This window comes from Mobula birostris, chromosome 1 (genome assembly GCF_030028105.1).
Source record: "Mobula birostris isolate sMobBir1 chromosome 1, sMobBir1.hap1, whole genome shotgun sequence".
NCBI classification, from domain to species: Eukaryota; Metazoa; Chordata; class Chondrichthyes; order Myliobatiformes; family Myliobatidae; genus Mobula; species Mobula birostris.
The window spans coordinates 104,144,243-104,165,269 of NC_092370.1; the positions used below are offsets into that span (position 1 = coordinate 104,144,243).

The following is a 21,027-nucleotide window of genomic DNA, read 5'->3' on the forward strand; positions in this document are numbered from 1 at the left end:
AGGATGGGGTGAGGGCCAATGTACGCAAAATGAAAGAGATTCAGGTGAGGTCAGCGTTGATAGTGGATGAAGGGAAGCCCCTTTCTTTGAAGAAGGAGGACATTTCAGTTGTTCAGGAATAAAAACCTCAACCTGAGAGCAGGTGTGGCAGAGACGAAGGAATGGAGTAAAGGGAATGACATTTTTTACAAGTGACAGGGTGGGAGGAGGTATAATCAAGATAGCTGTGAGAGTCATTAGGTGTATAAAAGATATCACTAGATAGACCATCTCTAGAGATGGAGACAGAGAGATCAAGAAAGGGGAGAGAGTTTTTGGAAATGGATCAAGTAGGGTATGAGGGTAGGGTGGGGTGGAAGATGGAGGCAAAATTGATGAAATTGACTAGCTCAGCTTGGGTGCAGGAAGCAGCACCAACAGTCATCAATGTAGCGTAGAAAGAGTTGGAGAGCAATGCTGGTGTAGGCTTGGAACATGGACTATTCCATGTAGCTAACAAAAAAGCAGGCTTGGCTGGGACCCATCCAAGTGCCTATGGCTACACCTTGAGACTGAAGGAAGTGAGAGAAGCTGAAGGAGAAATTGTTGAGGGTGAGGACTAGTTCTGCCAGATGCAGGAGGGGAACTAGGTGGGTCTAGCATCCAGAAAGAAATGAAGACCTTTAGGGCCCTTCGGATTGGGGATAGAAATGTACAGGGACTGGATATCCATAGTGAAAATAAGACAATCGAGGCCAGGGAACCTGAAGTAATTGAAGAGATCGAGTGCGTGTGGAGTGTCACAGATATAGGTAGGAAGGGACTGAACCAAGGGTGATAGGATGGAGTTGAGGTATGAGGACATGTGTTCAGTGGGACCAGATAGACAGAAACAATGGGTCTACGTGGCAGTCAGATTTGTGGATCTTCAATAGGAGGTAGAAACTGGAGGTGCAGAGTAAGGGAATTATGAAGTTGGTGGCAGTGGATGGGAGATCCCCAGAGTTGATGAAGTTAGTGACGGTGCGGGAGACAAAGGCCTGGTGTTCCTTAGTGGGTCCTGTTCGAGGGATAAGTAAGAAGAGGTGTCTGAGAGTTGCCATCTGGCCTTAAGCAAGGTTGCGGTCAGTCCACCAGACTACTACAGCAACCCCTTACCTACAGGTTTGATGGTGAGGTTGAGACTAGTGCAGAGAGAGTGGAGAGCAGCAAGTTCAGGGGGTATGAGGTTTAAGTTAGAGGGGGGAGTGTTAAAGTCAAGGTGGTTGATGTCTCATCGGCAGGGAAGGATGAGAAAATTCAGAGCAGGCAGAAGAGCAGAGGGGGGTGTCCAAGAGGAGGAGGATGGTTGAAGAACAGAGGAGTAAAAGCTCTCCATTTGCTGGAATGACACTCCGCACAATGGAAAATGTTATGTTTGGGTTGGGTGGGGGGTAGGGGTTCAATCATTTGTAGGCCAGGATATACCATACCTCTGTAGGACTTTCTCAGAAACAAATCCTAGGTCCAATTATCTACAAATGTTTCATCATTGACTTTCCTTATATCATAAGCTCAGAAGTGTGGGAGCTCACTGTTGGCTGTATCCATCAAGTTCCTCTCAGTAATTGAAGCAGTTCTTACCTGCATGAAGAAAGGCTAAGGCAACATTCAAGCAATACTAAGTAGCAAACATCATTCACACCACACAACTGCCAGACTATGACTATTCCCAGCAGGAGAAATCTATCAATCTAATATTTAAATTGTTCCACTATTGCAGAAGCCCCAACATCAATATAATTGACTCAGCATTGACCAAAAACTCGATGGACCATCCGACTTGTGCTTTCCATGCCTTTACTTATATCCAAACCATTGCTTGACACTTGAAAAGCATTTTGTAAGATGTCCAAATTGATTCACCTCACAAACAACTTGGAATCTCAGATACTGTATCAATAAGGTTAAATTTAATATTCTACAACTCTCTTGTGACATTAATGTACTGCAAACCTAAATAGGTTCAACCCAATGTCCTGTGTTTCAACAGGTATTACAGCAGCTAGATATGACTTTTGATGCTCTGCTGATGCAGGTAAATTCTCCTACAGCTATTTCCTGAAGTTCTATTTGAGCCCATCCAGGTGGAGAAAATCTGTCAAGACCTACAGAGCAACAGAACTCAAAACTGCCTTAAACAGTTTATTTAAAACCTAAACAAATTCCACAAGTAAAATAAGATAAACACAAAAATGGCAAATGATGTTACACATAATGTTCCATAAATAACTGAACAGATGTTATAAATTATTGCAAACTATTGTACGTTAATAGAGTCTCTGTATTCTGTACTTTCCATTTCTTCACCCTGAACTGCAACTTCTGACTATCTTTCCCTACAGGGGTCAATGCTTTTTACAGTTGTCTTACAAGCTACTCTTTTTAACTCAGATATGAACTATTCTCCAACTCAAATGACTTTAGATAGAAATGAAAACGCTGACCACTCAGGTTATTCTTCCTCTGACTTCTTACTAGGAGTCCCTCACAACACCAAAACCCTTAATCGCAGTAACTCCTCTCTCTCAGCACACTTCACTTCTAGAACATTTTGAGTAGACCATTCATCTGGAGCAGAGGGAGAAAAGCCTGTATAAAGAAATGAGGGAAAAAAATGGAGCAAGATCTGGCAAGTGTCAGGCGGAGGGGTGATGGAGGTGAGAAGAGTGGAAATAACGAGCGGCTCGATGTGATGGGTGAATGCAATAAAGGATGGTAGCTGAGGTCCCATTACCACAACAAAGGTACTATCATGGAGCAAAGTTTTTTCAGGTTTTCAAACTTATATAAACTTGTTAACGAATGTTTCTGCTAATATTCACATCTGCAGGCAGTTCAGGACAGAGCTAGACATAATGAAGTCATCTTGCTATTTATGTGATGGCTTGCCAGTTTTGTAACTGTGTTATATAACATAGATCAAGATAAAATGTTTGTCTTTCAAGTAAGCAAATAATTCAGGATTTCTTTTCTAGCTTAAAGTCTTTTTCATAGATTTATCTCTGACACACAGGCCCTGCAGCACCTTGAGAAAGGAATTTCATTTTAACTTTTAGTCAATTCTTGGTTTACTGGGATATTTGCCTTCTTCAAAGTTCAAAGTTCAAAGTACATGTATTATCAAAGTATGTAGACAGAACACAACTCTGAGATTTGTCTTCCAGCAGGTAGCCACAAAACAAAAAAGCTCCATGGAACCCGTTCCTTGAAAAACATCAAAGACCCATTGCACGAAAAAAGAACAAATTGCACCAACAGCAAAAAGTGAGTGAACAACACATGGAATATCAAACATCAAACCAGAAGTTCAGGAGTATTCAGTTTAGTTCTGCTCAGTGGCCTTAGCCGAATGCACGCCGCAGAACCAGACTTCACCAAAACGCCTCAGTCCTCACTGATCAAACTGCTCTAAAACAGCAAAAAGGAGTAACTAGAATCCAGTAACACATGCAACATGACCTCAAAGTCCCCTAAGATGAGTCCACGTCCATGAACCTTGTTGATCATATTTGCAATGTAGAACCCAAAACTTCAGCACTTTCCTCTGAAAGCAGCTAGAGAGAAGGAGCGGAAGACCGGACAAATGCAGAAAGACTCCGCCGAACACTTGTCCTTCCTCTACTCTCGTCTTTAATGGCTTCAACCTTGCTCAATACCTGAATTGGAGAGAAGTATTGTAGTCAATCAGGCCTCCAGGCTGCACACTCCACTCCCAATCTCACCAAACTCCTTTGGAGACAACAAAGTGCCGGATCACTCATTTGGCCCAAAAACATACCATCAAAACCCATATCACTGGTTCCAATCGCACACAGCTTAGTAGTAGAATCATATTTGAAACAAAGAGTCAAAGAAGTATTTTCGTGAGCTGTCTGCAGGATGTTGCCATAGGTCGCTTTGTTTGCTTGCTGCAGGGATATGATTACATCAGTTAAAATCTAATAGAACGTGTGCAAAGGATATCTCATGGCAAACTAGAGGAAGCAGTCTTTAGGAACTTTGTTTGCCCTGTTTGTTTGGCACATAATACTTCACATGTAATTGGCCATTGAGGTCAGGATTTGACCTTAGGGTGTTATCTCAACCTATACATAACCTAAGGAGAAAATTTATTTTTGAAGTAATCTGATGAGTACATTTTTGGTGTCAGCATAATATATTTTCAGCTACAGTATATACATTACTATAGCAACTAAAAGATGCTTATATATCGCTGCTCAAAATTCTCAAATAGTTTTGATGCTTTTTTTCATTCTGTTGCATGCTGCACTCAACAATCTCTTAGCTTATTGGTGTCAAGAAATATTCAAAGCATATCTGATAACACCCTTCAGTAACCTGAAGTATGAGGTCCAAGAGTGCTATGACTCTTGGTGTGAGATAACCTGATATTCATTCAAACAATATATCCCCTGCTGGAGATGCCAAAAAAAAACATTGTCTCCACAGGGGTACACAGTAGCACTACTTGCAAAATGCTGTACTGGTGCTCTACCTCTCTTACTAGCTCTTCTTTCAGTTAGTCCTGATGAAGGGTCTCGGCCCGAAACGTCGACTGTACCTCTTCCTAGAGATGCTGCCTGGCCTGTTGCGTTCACCAGCAACTTTTATGTGTGTATCTCAAACTTGTGACCACTTTCACGAAAAGGAACAAGGCAGTTGTGAACAGCCCCACCTGTAGGTTCCCTCCAAGGGCCCACAACATCCTGACTTGGAAATACTCACCTTGCCAGCAATGCCTGGATCCTAGATATGCATAACAAAACAAAATATATGGACAGATTCTAAAGCACCGTTCAGTTTGCATTAGCCATTATCTCCTGAATAGTCACACTGTTCTGCTCTCTGTATAACACAGCATGTCAGTGAAGCTTGGAAGCTTGGAAGTGTGATAGGGAAATGATGTAATGCACAAATCCTTTCAAATGTTTCCAAGAGACAGTGGAAGGCAAGTGGAACAATGAACTACCAGAGCTGCACAAAGCTGCTGGGATGCTCTCATTATTCTGGGATTCATGTGGTTCATATTGACTCCATCTAATACCCACATGCCAAAACCCACTTTTGGCACCGAACCTCCTGCTTTTACTTACAGGGTTCTCATTTGCAACCAGTTATCTCAAGCATTCCTGTTCCAGTGAGTACATGTTTTAAAAATGCATTGTTAATGTATTTTAACATTTCCATTTCCCAAATATACATATATATCAGCTTTACCCACACCTAATAACTAAACTTTCTTTGAAGGTGCATTTTGTGTTTGGATCCACACAATAAATTTCTGTGCTTGTGTACTGGGAATAGACTTAAGTGTTTTCTTCAACTGCGCTTCTCTTGTGATATATAGGAATTAATTGTAAGTTTAAATATTCTGTATTAATATTTTTTTCAGATCACTTACACCTTTATTTAAATCTTCATAAATATTTTGGGGTGCCATGGAAGTGTGGTGGCTAGTGTAATGCTGTTACAGCTTGGGGCATACCGGAGTTCAGAGTTCAATTCCGGCACCATTCTGTGCATCCTCCCTGTGGAATTTATGGTTTTTCCCCTGGTGCTCCAGTTTCCTCCACAGTCCAAAGACGTACCAGGTAGGTTAATTGGTCATTGTAAGATAGGGTTATCAGGGTTGTGGGGTTGCTAGGGTGACGTGTCTCGAAGGGCCAGAAGGGCCAACTCTGTGCTGTATCACTAAATAAATAAAATAAATTTTATTTATTAACTCCCAAGGTTCTCCACGATCTCCAATTCTCCAAAACATTGCAAACATTGATCACTACCCTCCTTAGTATTTTTGGAAGTTATTATCTTATTTATCTCTTCCTATTTTATCTCCAAGGGCTCTCATTTTAGCCACTTATCTCCTGAGAAGCATGATTTCAAATATCTTCTAAAAGTTTTAGATGTGTGATACCCTTTACCTTATACAAAACCACCAATTTTGATATATGCTTAGTGCATTCACTTAATTCATTTGGAAAGAATAACCTTTTTGTAAGCTTATAAATATTGCTTTTTCATTTGTTTTTAATAGTACTTGAATTACTTCCCTTGTAATACAAAAAGTCCCATGTTGTTTCCAACAACAGCTGAAAGAATTGACCAAAGTTTGACTTTAAAATAATTCTAGTAGGCCATTAGGACATACTTTATTGTTGATATTAAGTGAATCAGTGGAAATGGCATTATTACAGCAAAGTAGTGTTAAGATCAAAGCTCATCCGTGACCTGATTGACTAGGGAAGCAGGAATGAGGGACGAATAGCCTGCTCCTGTTCCTATTGCTTATGTTCCTCTATTCTTTAATACTACCTGACCAGAATACACCATAACCATTTTCAGTCAAAGTATTCTTCCTGCTTCATGATTTTATTAAATATTTGTTTTGCAAATTTTCCATTGAGTCTTGTTGTCTTATGATTTTCTACTATGTAACTCTCTCTGCATCATTCCCCTAAAAAGAATTTCTTTGATATTGCTAGTTTTAATTGCATTATGTAATAATGAACACTTAGTTTTGTACTGAGTCATTATTCTTAATCCTTATATTCAAATTTTCTGGCTTTCCTCTCCTTCCTCACTTGACAGTGTTAAACTCATGTTGCACAGTGGTGCCACATTGTTTGCCCTACCTTCTTTCCAGCCAACTGTTTGCATTCATGTGGGGTCTTGTCAGGGAGTTTCGTCTGTTCATTTGTTTGGGCATCACAGCTGTGGTATAGATTAAGTGGAAGTGAAGAGTTTGGATTGTTTTCTTCACCTGGCAAGAAGTACTAATGGTAATTGCAGCTGAGGTCAACTTGCACAGACCTGTGACAAGCCTTAGAGCTCCCTGTTTCTGTCCAACTACTCAGCCATCATGTGAGCCTCCAGAAATTAAATACAATTGTACTACAAAATATTAGCCATCAAATTCATGATGTGCGTCTCATAATGACAGTCTAGATTGATTGATAGGTACTGGAATTGTTCAAACACTCCAAGCAATTACTGTGTAAACAAGTTAAAGAAGTAAAGGGTATAGTTCCTGACTTTCTAAAACACAAAGAGGTAAAAAATGAAGGACTAAAGGTCGTCAATCAATCTCTTGAATATTATTCTTCATTCCAATATTTTATTGATTAACATAAGTTAGGTCATTGTGTGTTTTTCACTATGTCTCTAACCTAGGACCAGAGTTTCTCAGATTTTAATATTCGCCATACACTTCACTTTAAGATGAAAGAGGAAGTATTTTCACTAACACACTGGAGAACACTAGCGACTCATTAGAGACAGATGCAAAGTTGAACATTTAGTCCCTCAGGGCTGTTCTGTCATTCAAACTCATGATTGATCTCATACCCAAACCACTTTTTTTGCTGACTCTCTGATTCCTTTCGTGACTAATTGATCTCAGCCTTGAATCTAGTGATTGAATATCCAAAGCCTGCTGGAGAATTCCAAAGATCATAATCCTTTATTTCAAATCATTCACCCGTCTCAGTTCTAAACAGCCGAACCCTTCATCCCGAGACTGCCCTTCTCACCCGTTGCAGCCTTTAAGCTCTTCTACATTTCCCATTAGACTCAGCATTCACCCCGCTGTTTCCTCTGATCCCTTCTCAAATTATTCCAGAGAGTAAGCACACAAGTCTTGTGCAGAGAGTATGACATTCATAGGGGTGTATCCAGACGTGTCTACCACCCAGATTGACATCACAATTTATCGTTGCTCTTTCTGTCATCTGAACCTTTCTTGTGATTTTCTAACTGTTTTTCTTTCTTTATTTTCAATGCTTTGAGAATTTTAGGGGTTTATAAAAATATAGAGTAGCGAACAGATCAAAATGCAGTGTCACGTAAATAGAGGAAAATGGAAGTTTATAGAACAATTAGATTAATACTTAAGAACATGAGATATAAGAGTAGGAATAGGCAATTTTGCCCATCAAGCCTGTTCCACCTTTTCATCACAGCTGATCCAATTTTCCTCTCATCCTCAATCTCCGGCCTTCTCTCTGTATCCATTCATGCCCTAACCAATCAAGAATCTATTAACCTCTGCCTTAAGTATACATAAAGACTTGGCCTCCACAGCTGCCTGTGTAAAGAATTCCACAGATTCATCACTCTTTGGCTAAAGAAATTCCTCCTCTTCTCCATTCCAAAAGAACGCTCCTCTATTTTGAGGCTGTGTCCTCTAGTCCTAGATTCTCCCACCATGGGAAACATCTCCACATCTACTATCAAGCTCTTTCACCATTTGATAGGCTTTATCATAGTCATAGTTATAGTCATACTTTATTGATCCCAGGGGAAATTGGTTTTCGTTACAGTTGTACCATAAATAATAAATAGTAATAGAACCATAAATAGTTAAATAGTAATATGTAAATTATGCCAGGAAATTATGAAATCAGTCCAGGACCAGCCTATTGGCTCAGGGTGTCTGACCCTCCAAAGGAGGAGTTGTAAAGTTTGAGGGTCACAGGCAGGAATGACTTCCTATGACGCTCTGTGCTGCATCTCAGTGGAATGAGTCTCTGGCTGAATGTACTCCTGTGGCCACACAGTACGTTATGTAGTGGATGGGAAACATTGACCAAGATGGTATGCAACTTAGACAGCATCATCTTTTCAGACACCACCGTGAGAGAGTCCAGTTCCATCCCCACAACATCACTGCCTTATGGATGAGTTTGTTGATTCTGTTGGTGTCTGCTACCCTCAGCCTGCTGCCCCAGCACACAACAGCAAACATGATAGCACTGGCCACCACAGACTCGTAGAACATCCTCAGCACCGTCTGGCAGATGTTAAAGGACCTCAGCCTCCTCAGGAAATAGAGATGGCTCTGACCCTTCTTGTAGACAGCCTCAGTGTTCTTTGATCAGTCCAGTTTATTGTCAATTTGTAATCCTCCACCATGTCCACACTGACCCCCCCGGATGCAAACAGGGGTCACCGGTACCTTAGCTCTCCTCAGGTCTACCACCAGCTTTTTCACATTAAGCTGCAAATAATTCTACTCACCCCATGTGACAAAGTTTCCTACCATAGCCCTGTACTCAGCCTCATCTCCCTTGCTGATGCATCCAACTATGGCAGAGTCATCCAAACACTTCTGAAGATGACAAGACTCTGTGCAGTAGTTGAAGTCCGAGGTGTAAATGGTGAAGAGAAAGGGAGACAAGACAGTCCCCTGTGGAGCCCCAGTGCTGCTGATCACTCTGTCGGACACACAGTGTTGCAAGCACGCGTACTGTGGTCTGCCAATCAGGTAATCAAGGATCCATGATACCAGGAAAGCATCTACCTGCATCGCTGTCAGCTTCTCCCCCAGCAGAGCAGGGTGGATGGTGTTGAACGCACTGGAGAAGTCAAAAAACATGACCCTCACAGTGCTCGCTGGCTTGTCCAGGTGGGCGTAAACACGGTTCAGCAGGTAGACGATGGCATCCTCAACTCCTAGTTGGGGCTGATAGGTGAACTGGAAGGGATCTAAGTGTGGCCTGACCATAGGCTGGAGCACCAGAACAAGTCTCTCCAGGGTCTTCATGATGTGGGAGGTCAATACCGCTGGGGCGCGGCGTCTTCGGCACAGGGACGAGGCAGGACGTCTTCCACAGTACAGGAACCCTCCGGAGCCTCAGGCTCAGGTTGACTACATGGCGAAGTACTCCACATAGCTGAGGGGCACAGGCTTTGAGCACCCTGGTACTGACACCAACCGGTCCTGCAGCCTTGCTTGGGTTGAGACGTTTCAGCTGTCTTCTCACCTGTTCAGCTGTGAAGCCCACGATGGTGATTTCGTGTGGGGAAGGGGTATAGTCATGAGAGCAGTATGGGGGACAGTGAGGAGGGGTAGGAGGGGAGAGTGGAATATGTGTTGGTTGGGGGCCGACAACAGTTGGCTCATGTGGGGGATGGGCAGGGGCCACAATGTCAAATCTGTTAAAGAACAAGTTAAGTTCATTGGCCCCGTCCATATTGCCTTCCGCTCCTCTGTTGCAAGTTTGCTGGAACCCAGTGATGGTCCTCATCCCCCTCCAGACCTCTCTCATGTTGTTCTGCTGGAGTTTCCGCTCAAGCTTCCTCCTGTACCTGTCTTTAGCCTCCCTGATCCTGGCTTTCAGGTCCCTCTATATTGCCCTCGGCTCCTCCCTATTTCCATCTCTAAACACCCTCTTTTTAGCGTTCAGGATGTCCTTAATGTTCTTTGTCACCCATGGCTTGTTATTTGAGTAACAAAGGACAGTTCTTGTCGGAACATTGCAGTTCACACAGAAGGTGATGTAATCAGTGATGCACTCTGTGAACACATCAATATCCTCTCCATGTGGCTCACAGAGTGCCTGCCAGTCTGTCACCTCAAAACAACCCTGGAGCGCCTCATAAGCCTCCTCCGACTATTTTCTCACTGTCCTCGAGGTTGCAGGTTTACTCTTCAACAGAGGAACGTAGCAGGGTTTTAGATGCACCAGGTTGTGATCTGACCTTCCCAGTGGGGGGAGGGGAGAGGAGCTGTATGCATCCTTAACGTTAGCGTACATCAAATCCAGAGTCCTCTCCCCTCTGGTTGTACAGCTCACATACTGCTTTAATGAGGTTACCCCTCATTCTTCTGAATTTTAGTGCACACAGGCCCAGAACAATCAAACACTCTTCATATAACAAGCTGTTCAAACCTGGAATCATTTTCATGAACCTCCTCTGAACTTTCTCCAGTTTTAGTACACGTTTTCTAAGATAAGGAGCCCAAACCTGCTCACAATACTCTAGGTGAGGCCTCACCTGTGCTTTATAAAGTCTCAACATTACATCCTTGTTTTTATATACTAGTCCTCTTGAAAAGAATGCTAACTCTCCATTTACCTTCCTCACCACAGACTCAATGTGCAAATTAATCTTTAAGAAATCCTGCATGAGGATTCCCAAGTTCCTTTGTGTCTCAGCTTTTTGTATTTTCACTCCATTTAGAAAATAGTCAACCCTTTCATTTCTTCTACCGAAGTGCATGACCATACACTTCCTGACACGGTATTCCATCTGCCATTTCTTTGCCCAATCCCCTAATCTGTCTAAGTTCTTCTGTAGCCTCTCCACTTTCTCAAAAATACCTGCCCCTCTACCTATCTTCATATCATCAGCAAACTTTGAACAAAGCCATCAGTTCAATCATCTAAATCATTAACATAAAACGTAAAAAAGAATTTTACCCAACACAGACACCTGTGGAACACCAGTAGTCACAATGCAGTCAGTCAGAAAAGGCTCCCCTTTATTCCCACTCTTTGCCTCCTGCCAATCAGCCACTGCTTTATCCATACTAGAATCTTTCCTGTAATACCATGGGCTCATAGCTTGTTAAGCAGCCTCATGTGTGGTACCTTGTCAAAGGCCTTCTGAAAATCTAAGTACACAACATCAACTGATTCTTCTTTGTCTATCCTGCTTGTAACATCTTCAAAGAATTCCAACAGACTTGTTAGGCAAGATCTTCCTTTGAGGGAACTATGCTGATTACGGCCTATTTTACCATGTGCTTCCAAGTACCTTGAGACCTCATCCTTAACAATCGACTCCAACATCTTCCCAACCACTGAGGACAAACTAACTGGCTTATAGTTTCCTTTCTTCTGCCTCGCTCCATTTTTCAAGAGTGGAGTGACATTTGCAATTTTCTGGTCTTCCGAAACCATTCCAGAATCTAGTGATTCTTCAAAGATCATGACTAATTCCTCTACGATCTCTTCAGCCACCACTTTCAGAGGGGTTTACACCATCTAGTCTAAATAATTTATCTATCTTCAGGCTTTAAGTTTCCCAAGAACCTTCTCACTAGTTATGGTAACTTCGCACACTTTATGCCCCTTGACACCTGGAACTTCCATCATACTACTAGTGTCTTTGACAGGGAAGAATAATGTAAAACACTTATTCAGTTCATCTGCCATTTCCTTGTCCCCCATTACTGCCTCTCCAACATCATTTTCCAATGATCCAATATCCACTCTCACCTGTCTTTTACACTTTATGTATTCAAAGAAACTTTTGGTATCCTCTTTAATATTATTGGCTTGCTTACTTTCTCATTTCATCTTTACCTTCTTAATGACTTTTTTAGTTGTGTCCTGTTGATTTTAAAAGCTTCCCAATCCTTAACTTCTCACTAATTTTTGCTCTGTTATATGCCCTCTCTTTGGCTTTTATTTCTGTTGTTAGTCTTGGTTGTATCATCTTGCCTTTAGAATATTTCTTTCTCTTTGGCATGGGTTATATCCTGTGCCTTCCAAATTTCTTCCAGAAATTCCAGCTATTGCTGCTCTGCCTTCATGCCTGCCAACGTTCTTTTCCAATCAATTCTGGACAATTCCCTTTACTCATACATCTGAGTTTAGCTTCTCCTGATACTGATACATGTGACTTTAGCTTCTCCTTCTCAAATTCCAGGGTGAATTCGATCATAGTATGATCACCTGCCCCTACCTTCAGCTCTCGAATCAATTCTGGTTCATTGCACAACACCCAATCCAGAATAGCTGATCCCCTAGTGAGCTCAACTACGAGCTGCTTTAAAAAGCCGCCTTGTAGACACTCTAGAAATTCCCCCTCCTGTAATCCAGCACCAACCTGATTTTACCTTCATATTGAATTCCCCCATGACTATTGAAACATTACCCTTTTGGCAAGCATTATCTATCTCCCATTGTAATTTGTAAGCCACATCCTTACTACTCTTTGGGGATCTGTAAACAACTCCCATCAGAGTCTTTTTACCCTTGCAGTTCCTTAGCTCTTTCCACAATGATTCAACACCTTCCAATCCTACGTCAACTATTTCTAATGATGCTCAACCTTTTAATTCCTAACTTTGTCTGAGGTCTTACCAACATCTGCCTCTTCAACCTCTCCAGTACTTGTTTGGCACTCTGGTTCCCATCCCTCCGCAACTCTAGTATAAACCCCACCATGTAGCATTAACAAACCTTACCACTAGGGTATTAGTCCCCCTCTAGTTCAGGTGCCAATGCCCCTTCTGTACAGGCCCCACCTTCTTTGGAAGAAGGCCCAGTGATCCAAAAATCTTATGCCCTCCCTCCTACACCAACTCCTTAGCCACAAATTAAACTGTATAATCTTCCTAGTTCTGGCCTCACTAGCATGTGGCATGATTAGCAATCCTGAGTTACAACCCTGGAGGTCCGACCCTTTAAATTAGCACCTAACTCCCTGAACTCTCCATGCAGAATCTTGGCATTCTTCCTACCCATGTCAATGCTACCTACATGGACCATGACTTCTAGTTGTTTACCCTCCCACTTAAGAATACTGAGGACTCAATCCAAGGTATCCTGGACCCTGGCACCCAGGAAGCAACATACTATCTGGGATTCTCGTTCTTGCCCAGAGAATCTCCTGAAAGTTCCCCTAACTAATGAGTCTCCTATCACCATTGCGTGCCTCTTCTCCCCGCTTCCCTTCTGAGTCGCAGAGCCAGACTCAGTGCCAGAGACCCAAAAACTTTGACTTTCCTCTGTTAGGTCAACCCGACTCCCAATAGTATCCAAAGTGATATACCTGTCGTTGAGGGGGATGGCCACAGGGGTACTCTGAACTGGCTACTTAATCCCTTTCACCTGCCTGACCGTCAGTTTCCTGTATCCTGCACTTTGGGTGTAATTACCTCTCTATATGTCCTATCTATCACCCCTTCCGCCTCCTGAATGATCCAGAGTTCATCCAGTTCCAGCTCCAACTCCTTAATACAGTTTATTAGAATTTGTGGCTGGATGCACTTCTTGCTGTTGTAGTCGTCAGGGACACTGGAAGTCTCCCTACCTTCCCGCATTCCACAAGAGGAGTATTTCACTATCCTGCCTGTCATCCCTACTGTCCCACCTGAGCAGATATAAAGAAGAGAAGGAAAAACTTGAGCTTTTCTTTCCTTTGCTTTCTCTGACTGAAGACTCTCTTCGCTGAAGCCTTGAAGAGCTAAAGCCTTAAGATCACCACTCTGACTCCATACTCTCAGACCACAGCTGCTGCTCTTACCCCTGCTTTCCTTTAATTTGCTCTTACTGATCAATCCCAAAAGCCGATTGGTCACTGCCATGTCCAATTATGCTGCCTTGACCCTCTCCTGCCTTTTATCCTCAGACAGTCCTCTCCTCTCCAAACTTCTGATTGGTTGCTCGTCAAAGCTCTGTTTCTCTGCCACAACCTGCTCCTGCCTTTCATCCTTGGATAGCAGACCTGATTGAAGACCCCTCCTCTCCAAGCTTCTGATGCCTGGATTGGCTGCTCGTCAGAGATCATTTAGGATGTACATATTCCAATGTTAAATTTTACTTTCTACAAATCACAAAAATCTATAGCATGGAAATTGCTGTCATGTATATCATTACAGGTCAACGTCTCGGTCCATGTTCAGACCAGTCTGTCATAACTATATTGAAATATGTCTTTTAAGTAATGTATGAAGGTGGAATGAACTGAGTACAATTCTCTAAAATGCTCTTTGTCATCATCAAAGTTCAAACTTCAAAGTAAATTTATTGTCAAAGTTCATTTATGTCACCATATACAACCCTGAAATTCATTTTCTTGCAGGCACACTCAATAAATCTAATAACCATAACAGAATCAATGAAAGACTGCACCAACAGGGTGGACAGCCAATGTGTAAAGGACAACAAACTGCAAATGCAAAAAGTAAGAAAACAAATTATTATTATTGTTATTTTTTTTTCTCTGCTCAAGCTGGTAAAGCCTGATGTACAGGAATAGCCAAACACAGTCATTTGTCAATTGTTCAGAACTTTTGGAGTATTCTAGTGGTGCTTATATTGTGGCTTTCTGGAGCTTTACATAGATATTGCTGTGTAGCCCTAATTGTTTCATACTATTGTGTAGTGTCTTTGGGATGATACCAGTTGTAGATATTACTATGGGGACAATGTATACCCTGCTCATGTTCCATAGTCATTCAATTTCCTCTTTTATTCAAAGTTCAAAGTACATTTATTATCAAAGATTGTATAAATTACCCAACCTTGAGATTCATTTACTTTTGAGCAGCCAGAAAGTAAGAAACTCGAAATAATCCAATTTTAAAAAATGAAGACCAACACCCAATGTCAGAGAAAGGGGAAATAAAAGCACAAATCATGCAAACAATAGAAGCAAGCAATAACATTCTGAACCAAAATTAGTCCTAGAGCCGAACCCCAGAGCAGCCCAGAGTAGTCCAAGCCTCCGTATCAGTCCCTCATGTTCACGGGCATGAAGCACAGCAGCTGGGGGCAGTCTTCATAGAATCAACACCATGGAGAGAGGAGTGAACGTCGTGGGGGGGCGGGGGGTGAGCAAAATCATTTCTCATCTCCAATCCAACGCCCTGTCTTTCCAATATGTTGCTTAAATTGTCCAAACAGCATATTGTACTTTGCACTAGGACCCAGCACCACCAGCGAAAAACTCCGGGCCTAGAACACACCATCTGCGATTTGCTCTCGGCCCAGATTTCACCACCCAGCCCAAAGCTACTCTGGATTTCTCCAAGTCAGCTCGGTGCCCAAAGCGATCCGATCTTGCACCCAGGCCAGTTATATGGACATCAGAACTCCTCTGTCTTGACTTCTCCTCTCCAAATGGTTCATTCCATCTGGGTCAATTCTGCAACCAACCAGCATCACCTCACGCACCTCTTCATTTTTTGTCATGACAATTTACCACAACTTACTTCAGAAAAGATGTTATTAGTAATGTTTTTAGTCAAATTTCTTGCCTTTTGAACTATCAGTGAGCTATTGCACACGTTTGATAGCACCATCTTAAACTGGAAGTTTAAGCATAATTCAGAATATTTCTAGTGTTTTTCACTTCCTGATTTCAATATGTCATGTGTGTAGGGAATGGCTGTATCTGTTAAGCAAGGTTTTCTTTCTTGTTTATCCTGTAATATTATATCTAGTCGGTTATTATGGATGGCCCTACCTGAAATAATGGATTGGTCGTAACAGATTCTCAAATCTGATTGTAAGGTATGATGTTATTATGAGTTTGTATTTTAAAACAAGATTTTGGTGAATGATGTTTGCCACTTGATTGTGCCTGTGTAAGGAATCAGTTTGAGTTAAATTGCTGCAGGATCCTGTAATGTGTTGGATTGTTTCTGGTCTCTCTTGGAATTTTCTGCATTTATCATCTTGAATTTCTTGGTCTTTTATTATGTATTTTTGATAATTTTTGTGTGAACGACCTGGTCCAGTATTGTCACAAGAAAGCCCTTTGTTTCTGGGAAGAAGTCTCCAAATCTGAGCCAGGGATTCAAAGCTTTCTTGAAAGCATCTAGTCTGCTCAGATCATGGGAATGTCTTCCAAGGAGGATCATGCTCTTCCGTTGGTTAACTTTTTCTTTAATAGTGATCATTTCTTCATTTTTCTGGGTTGTGCTCCCATTTAAGTTTATTGCATATGCTTGCATGAAGTGCTGATTCCAGTTTTCATTGACAAAAATATACCCTTAGAAGTTTTATCTGACTGTTGTGTATTTTTTTAATGTGTGTTATTCCTCCTCCTCCTTCTGTCCTTGGGCATGTTAATCTGTGTGTGTTGGACTGTGCATAGTGTTCTCTAAAATTTGACATTTTATTTTTTTTTTTGTAAATTTCCAGATCAGTTTTGGACCAAGATATTATGCCAAAAGTATACATTAATATGGGTAACAGTGTAAGTGTTTATTGCCTTTGTTATATTTTTACTATTGAGCTCTGTTTGGCAGGTTTTCTTAAGCCTTGAAGTAAATTCTGTCAAAAGTTTTCCCGTTATCCCACTATGATCTACAGTATTTCCTCTGCTTGTTGATAGTCCAAATGCTTAAATGCTTCATATTCATCCATCAGTTGTATTGTATCCTGCTGCTCTGTTTTATATTCTGTGAACTCTATTCCACCTTTCTTTCTAGTCCAAAGTTCATGTTTATATCTTTAGAAAATAGTTCTACTATTTGAACTAATTGCTTTAGCTTTACTGATGAAGGAGCATATCATTTCAAATTGTTGATGTATGGAAGGTGTGTCAAAGTATAATTTGTTTGGTTGTTTCTGATTCAATACCCTATTTTCATTGGACTCAGCAATCAGAGAGTGGTTTGAAACTAGACAAAACAATAGGGGGCCTAGAGCGTTGCCTGAAAAATACCTCAGTTTATTTTGATTACAGTGGTTATTCTTTTTTGGTTAAGAGGCAGGGTGAATATAGTACACCAATATGCTCAATCAGATGTTGCAGGAATTTCACAAATATTGGGTGGAGTTCATATTTACTAAGAACTTGTATGAACTGCATGTGTGGGACAGAATCAAATGCTTTTGGTGTTCAATATAACAACATGAAAGATTTCTGTTTGATTTAGAATTACAGAATCTACTATCAGTTGTTCTTTACATCCTTTCATACCAGTATGGTTTCTTTTTTGCTCCTTGGTGAGGATATTGTGGTTATCTAAGTGAGTGATGATTAGTTGCCAGATTCCTGTTACAATTTTATGTATAGTTTGTAAACAACTAATAGGATGATATTTTGATGAGTTATTTGTGATTTCTCCTTTAGTTAAGAAATATGTTTTACCTTCTGTCAAAAAATTGAGCACTTTTTCAGGAGTTTTAAGAAACTTGTTGAAAAGTATTAATAGGTATGGATGAAGACAAATTAATTTTTATAGCAATAATTATGAATATTAGCACTGCTGGTACTTTTCCACAATTCTGCAATACTTTTCCCCAATGCATCACTTGGTGATGAGCCTGTGAGGGGTTTTCTGTTCCTCATCGGGCACGTCCCCAGGTGGCAGATTGGGAAAAGGCCTGCAGATACACAGGGAAGATGGGAAATAAAATACTACTCACAGTATAAAATAAAACCCGAACCAAATCCAGGCACATCTGAACCCAGGTTGGGCTGTGCTCTGGTCTGCTCTAGTCAGTGGTGCTCTGTTCTCCACATTAGGGATGGCTGAAACTAAAGCCTGGCTCTAAGTATGAAAATCAATACCCTTTCAGTTTTGAAATGGATAGATGTCTATGAAATGGGGTGATAGGGCCGCTGCCTGGGGATTGCCAAGGTAAGTCCCACACTAGTGTAGGGCATGACAGTAAGCAAACCGCTAGTGGTGCACTGCTGAATAGGAGGGCAGGTACTAAGAAGCTTCAAAAAAGATATAGCCAGCACTCAGATCAGTGAACCGATACCACAGTCTGTGACTGTCGCAGGTGTGTCTCAGGGGAGTAGTCCATTTATGCCTCAGATCACCAAACAGCTAAGGTAAGAACGACACCACATGAAATGGTCGTGAGAAGTAAACACATTCATAATATGTGTATATTATCGAGTAACAGCTTGAGACTGACATGATAGGATACAGGGACAAACTTCCTCAACAGTTTATAGCTCAATATCCCTTCATGCAAGTAAGTGCACAACAAATACCAGATCAAACGTAGAGCAATAACAATAAATAACTTAATCCCTGTAGACATGTTAAACTAAATAAAACATGAGGTAGCACAGGAGCTAGAAAGAAACCAAAGTAAAGTACACAACAATGCTATACAAGAAAATAATGAAGATGACAACCCCCTTAGCGCCTATGAAAATAGAATTTCTTCAATAATTGCTCCACAATCTAGTGGTAAGAGTAACCACACAGATGTAGAGCCTCCACAGAATGCTGATGAAGAAACTGAGTTTACAGATAAAATTATCCTAACATTTAACATCACACTAACAGAATACAGGGGCACTGACCCAACATATCAAGAAAACCTTACATAAAACAAAACGTCATCAAAATTTGAAAAAATATTGTTAATACTCTGAACAATATTATATTACTAGAATATTTAGGAAAACTTGAAACATTTGAAGAACTTCACACAATAACATACTGAACATCCAAGATGGTGCCAGGTACAGCAACGTGTTGTGTACTTCGAATTAGCATTGTAATTTTCTGTTTACCTCTCTACTACTTTCTGCATTTCTCTAACAAGAAGCTGAAAGTCACATCAGGTATGTTCAACTGACTCTTTTGAACATCAGAAAGATGGCATTCAGTCATATCGTGCTGCCTTTCTTTCACTGGGACCCCCTGCTCCCGTAAACCACAGGAGGTTCATTCACTACACCAGCATTACCGAGGAAGTGGCATCGGAGGAAAGGAAGAAGAGCCGGCGTCTTGGTTAGGTTTATACGGCCCACAAATTGGCCACCACTCCCTAGTATACTCCTTGCCAATGTACAATCCTTGGACAACAAGCTGTGTGAGCTGAGAACCAGAATATCCTACCAAAGGGAAACAAAGCACTATAATATCTTATGCTTTACTGAAACCTTGCTGTCGAAGGAGATAGCAGCCCAAGTCATCAAACCCATTGGGTTCTTTATGTTCTGAGCGGACAGGTCTAAAGACCTCTCTAGCTATAGCGAAAACTATCCACTGCTGGTCCAACCAATCAGACGCAATGTTACAAGACTACTTTGATAGTGTCACCTGGGAGGTATTTTGAGCTGAGAACATCACCGCGTACATGGACGTGGTCACAAGCTTAATTCGGAAATGCTTTGAAGACATTGTTCTCCAAGAATTGGTCCGGGTTTACCCAAACCAGAAGCCTTGGATAAACAGCTCAGTGTGTGCTGCTCTCAGTGCAAGGGATAAAGCCTTCACCCCCAGAGACCAACAGGAGCTCCAGAGCTGCCATGATGATTTACATAGAACCATCAAGGTGGCCAAATGGCAACACATGGACAAAATCCAGTCACAACTCAGCCACAATGACACACGCAGCGTACGCAAGGACTGCACACCATCATGGACTTCAAGAGGAAACGCAGCAATACAGCCAACATTGCTGCCTTGCTTCCAGACAAGCTAAATATTTTTGATGCTCAATTCGAGGTTGATAAGACTGAACCCCTGAGGAAAGCCGCCAAGGAGTCCTGCTCCTTGGTCACCTCCAAGGCTGAGGTACACAGGACATTGCAGCATTCCAACATCTGCAAGGCAGCAGGGCCAGACAGCATCCCAGAGTGTCCTCAAAGTGTGCGCTGAATGGCTGGTGCATCTATGGACATTTTTAATCTCTCCCTCTCCATTATGTAGTGCCTTCCTGTTTCAAATCATCCATCTTTGTCCCTGTGCCTAAGAAAACCAAGTAGCATGCCTGAACAATTGGTGCCCTGTTGCACTCACCTCAATTATAAGCAAATGCTTTGAGAGGCTGGTTAAAGATTACATCTGCAGGATGCTACCACCCACACTGGACCCTCTACAATATGCCTACTGATGGAACCGGTCTACCGATGACATCATAACCACAGCACTACACACCATCCTCATTCACCTGGAGAAAAGGGATACATAATTTAGAATGCTGTTTCTGGACTACAGTTCAGCATTCAACTCCATAATTCCCTCCAGATTTGACAGAAAGCTCAAAGATCTCAGCCTGCACCACACCTTGTGCAGCTGGATCCTAGACTTCCTGTCGGATTGCCAACAGGTGGTAAGGATGAGCACTCTCACCTCTGCCCCTCTGACACTCAACACAGGTGCCCCCCAGGGTTGTGACCTGAGCCCCCCCCCTCTACTCCCTTTACACCTATGACTGTGCTGCCACACACAGCTCCAACCTGCTGATCAAATTTGCAGATGACACGACATTGATCGGCCTTATTTCTAGCAGTGACAAGACAGCCTACAGAGCAGAGGTTAACACCCTAACACAGTGGTGCCAAGAAAACAACCTTTCCCTTAATGTCCAAAAATCAAAAGAGCTGATCGTGGATTACAGGAGAAACAGAGAAAGGCTTGCCCTGATCAACATCATCAAAGTGACTGCGTTGAGATGGTGAGTATTTTCAATTACCTCAGTATACACATCACCGAAGATCTCACCTAGACTGTACAGCCCGTCTGTGTGGTAAAAAAAGACACAACAGCGTCTCTTCCCCCTTAGG

At 41.8% G+C, this 21,027-nt stretch overlaps 1 long non-coding RNA gene across 1 annotated transcript in view; it reads left to right on the forward strand.

The window, feature by feature from the left end:
* The window catches only part of LOC140202520 (uncharacterized), a 62,682-nt gene that overhangs the window by 13,872 nt on the left and 27,783 nt on the right, over window positions 1-21,027 (forward strand). Inside the window, exons 2-3 of the long non-coding RNA XR_011887119.1 lie at window positions 14,617-14,718; window positions 16,683-16,737. This is a non-coding gene — a long non-coding RNA (uncharacterized lncRNA). The remainder of the gene's footprint in view (window positions 1-14,616; window positions 14,719-16,682; window positions 16,738-21,027) is intronic.